The following is a 5157-nucleotide window of genomic DNA, read 5'->3' on the forward strand; positions in this document are numbered from 1 at the left end:
TAAAGGATAATTTGTCATGGACGTTTGAAACCAATAACCACCTTTTGGTTGTAAGCTGCACAACTGGCCCATGCTTCAGTGCATATCCAGTATTGTAAATTTTGCTTCATTTTAATTGATCTAAATAACATATTGACTTTGTTAGGGCATGACGTGATGCAATGTGATGCAACGTTACATTTGGCTAACTCTCAGTACTCCTATGCCAATATCAGTTTTCTCTATAACTGCCTCACAAGGGCTGATGTCACTTAGTAGACTTTTCCTTCTACATCAGTGCACGTTGTGAACTTTTTAGGACACTCATATAAACAAATCTTAACTCGTTCCAAACAGCCAGCTAGATTCTTCAGTCTTCACACAAGCAAAACATCCTTTGAAGTCAGTTGGATTTTTGCTTGAGTAAGGACTAACTCAAAACTGATGAAGTCAGCCGAGATATAGCCCACCAATACTGATGGAAAATTTGTACATGTGTACTGGTCCCCTTGATCAATGCTGCTATACCACACCCTGTAATACCAATCACCTGGCTTCATTCATCTCCATGCTCACAGTCAGTTTAATTCAGAAAAAAAGATTTCCCACCTCACCTTTAAGGTCAATTGTACGCCCCCCTAAAGTAGTTCTGAAACTCATGGCTTTCAGCTCTCCTGCTTTAGTACAATGACAGGGCAGGATGGCATGTTTCAGTGAGGCTATTTCTTGGTCATTATATTTAGAAGTCTATCTAATAAGCCTACCTCTGCTGCCGTCTTTTGTGACTCTGTTTCCCAGTTGTGTCATAACACTGGCTGGCATGGAAGGTTTGGATCATGGCCCGCTTCCTTCCTGGCGCTCCTTTCCCCTTCTAGAGAAGTCTGCATGGGTAGCCTGGAACAGACCTTGAAATCTGATGAGAGGCAGGGCTTCAGTTGTGGCTAGCCCTATGCATGGACCAAAAGAGAGAGGATCCTAGAGCCTTTCTGCCCAATCCGTGCTGAGCACAGCCCCTAGCTAATCCTGTGTGTTGTCAATATCTTAGCATTTCTATAGCACTATACCTGGTTATTAGTTTCTTGGCAACTATCAGCAACTTTACTGGAAGAACTTCAGACCCATCCCAGAAATCACAGCTTCGGTTCCAACTGGTGTCAAGAGGAAAGTAGTTTATCAGCATCTGGGTTAACATGAGTTTAAACTCACTTGATGGATGGACTAGATAGAAGGATTTGTTATTTTATGAAGACAAGGTGGGCCAGCCTGAGAACAATTACCATTTTTTACTCAGTCTATCTGGGTTGCTGTATCTCTGATATGTGCTCCTAAATTCTGTTAGTTCAATGTGCTCTTCCCACATGTTATAGACCATCCTTAATAATGCACAAAGGCATTGCCTTGGCACTTATTCGTTTCCCCAAACATCTCAGTGAAATAAACATTTCTCCTTTGGCTCCCGGTAGTGCTCAAAGCAAGTCACAGCTTTTTTCAGCTCAGTTCCCGACAAAGCAGAAAGCCTTTCTTTGCACTTAGAGCTCCTCAATGTTATTAAAAAGGTACATAGGCAAAATGCAGATTAGATACGTAGCTACTGTGGCAACATTGCCAGCCCTTCTCAAATCTTTCCCCTTCTTACTAGAGAGTTGTGCTATTTCTCTGGTTTACATTGGGGTAAATAAGAACAACAACTAGCCAGCAGGGATCTGTTTGCGTAGAGTACACTGCAGGATTGAGGCCTTAGGGCACGTCTGCATTGCAATAAAAGACCCACAGCTGGCCTGGATCAGCTGAGCTATAAAATTGCAGTGTAGATGGTCAGGCTTGGGCTGGAGTCTGGACTCTGAGAGCCCACGAGGGGGGAAGGTATCAGACCCCCCCCCCCCAGCTCCAGACTGAGCTTGACTTCTATTTTTAGCCCTGCAGCCCAAATCTGAGCCAGCTGACGCGAGCTCTGAGACTCAGTGCCATAGGTTTATTATTGCAGCGTAGACATACTCTTAGGCCAGGTCCACACTATATCTACATTGCTGTAGGATGTGAAAAAAATCCACACCCTTGAGTGACAGCTGAATTGACCTAACCCCCATGTAGACAGTGCTAGGTCAATGGGAGAATTCTCCCATTGACCTAGCTACTGCTTCTCGGGGAGGCGGAGTACCTCCACCAACAGAAGAAGTCTTCCTTCAGCACTGGTAGTATCTTCACGGACACGCTACAGGGGTTTAGCTGCAACAGTGCAGTTCTGCAGCTGCAGCATTTTACATGTAGACCTGCCTTTGACAGATACTCAGTTGTCACTGAAAAATAATCTGAATTTCTCATCTCTTGCTAGCAGAAAGATACCTTGGAGCTGCAGAGCAGAAAAAGAAAGTCTCCAGCTACAAAAGCAGATATAGAGCGCATTCTTTGGGGAAAGTTCAGAGACAGTACAAGACTGGGTCCTACTGATTTCAGTGCAATGTCCCTCCTTAGCATGGGAATAAAATGATCCTTCAGAAACCACCAAAGGACCAGACAAAAGCAACTGATTTGTTTTAGCTATTATAGACACAGGGCAAGATTGTCAACAGCAGGCTGCGTGGGCCTAAATCTACTCCCATTGATTCTATTCCCATAATCAATGGTAAGATTAATTAATTTCAACACTGAGTATGTTAGAAAATCCCTCCCACAGCCTCCTGGTCCATTAGTAATCTATTACCATAACTGTCACACATTTCCAGCATTCTCCTCCCATTTGCCCTATATTAGTGCCTTCATGACTGCTCTCTAGGGCAGTGCTTCTCCACCAGGGCTACAAGTATTCTTGGGGGTAATGCAGAGGTCTCGAAGGAGGTAGTCAACTCATCTAGATCAGTGTTTCTCAAACTGGAGGTTGTGACTCCCAGGGAGGTTGCAGAACATGTTTAGAGGGATCACAAGTGCTGGTGTTAGGGCATGACAAACAGGGCAATTGCCCGGGACCCCACACCACAGGGGGCCCCGTGTATCTAGCTTATATGCTTCAGCCCTGCCACCTGGGACCCCAGCTTCAGACAAGGCTCACAAGTGAAAAAAGGGATCAAGTCTCATACTGAAATGTAAGTACAATATTTACATTGCAATTGATTTATTTTATAATTAAAAGGTAAACATGAGAAAGTAAGCAATTTTTCAGTAATAGTGTGCTGTGACACTTCTTTATTTTAATTTTTTATTTTGTAAGCAAGTAGTTTTAAGTGAGGTGAAACTTGGGGCACACAAGACAAATCAAACTCCTGAAAGGGGTATAGTAATCTGGAAAGATTGGGAGCCCCTAATGTAGTGTGTCACCCATGCTTTCTCCCTCTTGTTTCTGAACAGAAGTAAATAACGTTTAGAGAGCAAAGCAAAGAACCCCAGACCTTCACTCACACACACCACTCACCCTTTACCCATCACATTTCGTCTATGGGGGAAAGTTCTACCAGTTATTCTGGTACAACGCCCCTCGTCCCCAGTTTGGGCACTCTTATTCCAATATGAGCCACTTCTTTTGGTTAACTTAAACCCTTTCCAAGCAAAGTTAAACTAAAAAAAGCCCCTCTTATACCAGAACAAAAATGTCTACACAGGTGGTGATATTAGTTTAGGTCTATCTGTTTAAATTCATATCTTAGGTTATACTGGGGGCGGGGGAGGGGACTTCCTAGTGTAGACAAGGCCCAGCTGACACTATGGCTACACTAGAGAGCTTACAGTGGTGCAGCTGCACTGCTGTAGCGCTGCTAGTGCAGATGCTCTAAGCCAACAGGAGAGAACTGTCCTGTTGATTTAATTAATCCACCCCCAACGAGTGGCTGTAGCCCCATGTTGGTGGGAGAAGCTCCCCTGCCGACATATCACTGTTCACACCAGCGCTTAGGTCGGTGTAACTTATGTCCCTCAGAGGGTTGGCTTATTCACACTCCTAAGGAACATAAGTTATATCAGCCTAAGCTGTAACGTAGCTGAATGTGAGGAACTCAAATGAAGTCTAGGCTGCTGTAACTTGTGCTCAGGGGCCAAGAGAGAGGAGTGTAGCAAGAAAAGCAATTTACAGAATGCTGTCAGAGTCTCATTTAAGATAGCCCACCCCTTCTTTTAACCTATACCTTCTCCCATCTCTCAGTGCATAACTCACCTCATAAATCAGTCTAAGAAGAGTCTGAGCACAAGCAGTCTAACACATCACCTCTGAATTTGCACCAGTGGCTCAGCAGATGCTTACATTTGGATACCCAAATATTCAGGGATACTCCCAGGAATACTGGTTACCAGTGGACTGGCTGGAAAACATTTTGCAAACTTTTGCAATTTTTTGTACATTTTTCAATATTTTAAAGGTTTCATCTAGCTCTAGGGATGATTGACAAAAGGGAGGATAATCTGAAAGACAAATGTTCATATTTTTCCTGCTTATTTGTTTTTCAAATTTTATGAAGGCTCAAAAGATTCCCACCAGCTGTAGTTACCAGGCAATACATTCGTAATTTAAAGCATTAACTCAGAGAAGAAGGATGGTCCAGTGGATAGAGCACTAGCCTACAATCCAAGTTCACATTTCTACTCTGCCATAGACTTCCTCTGTGACTTTGGGCAAGTCATAATCTGTCCATGCCTCAGTAGCCCATCTGTAAAATGGGACTAATAGCATTTACCTTAACCTACCTCATGGGAATGTTGCAAGGATAAATACATTAAGGTTCTGAGATGCTCAGATATGGTAATGGGGACTATATAATATAAATACACACACACAAACTTCTTAACTAGGGGTCAAACTCCCGAGGTTTTCACTGACAGTTCACCTAGGTAAGGACAAGTACAGTCAATGGGAGTTTTGCATGAGTAATAACCAATTCAAAATTGAGTTGTTGACCCAGGATTTTGGTCCTAGGCTTCTTAACAGTTGTGTCTATCCTTCACTAGATATGTAGAGACACAGGAAGAGGGAAATGTTGGTATTCAGATAGAAAACTAGCTGAAAAGTTGTCATACATAGAAGCTTATCAAGCAGGAATATAAAGGAGCCAAGATGTTCTAAATTAGAAACAAACCCATGAGCTCAGAGAAAGGAAATCAAACTGTGGGATTCATTTCTCTGATGGCTTTGTTTCTTGTTTCTCTGCTTCCAGCCACAGCAATTAATTTGGGTCAGATGGTTTCTCTCAAACTTTA

Source organism: Emydura macquarii, unplaced genomic scaffold (assembly GCF_026122565.2).
Source record: "Emydura macquarii macquarii isolate MOO-44397 ecotype Brisbane River unplaced genomic scaffold, CSIRO-AGI_Emac_v2 contig_2676, whole genome shotgun sequence".
Lineage (NCBI taxonomy): Eukaryota > Metazoa > Chordata > Testudines > Chelidae > Emydura > Emydura macquarii.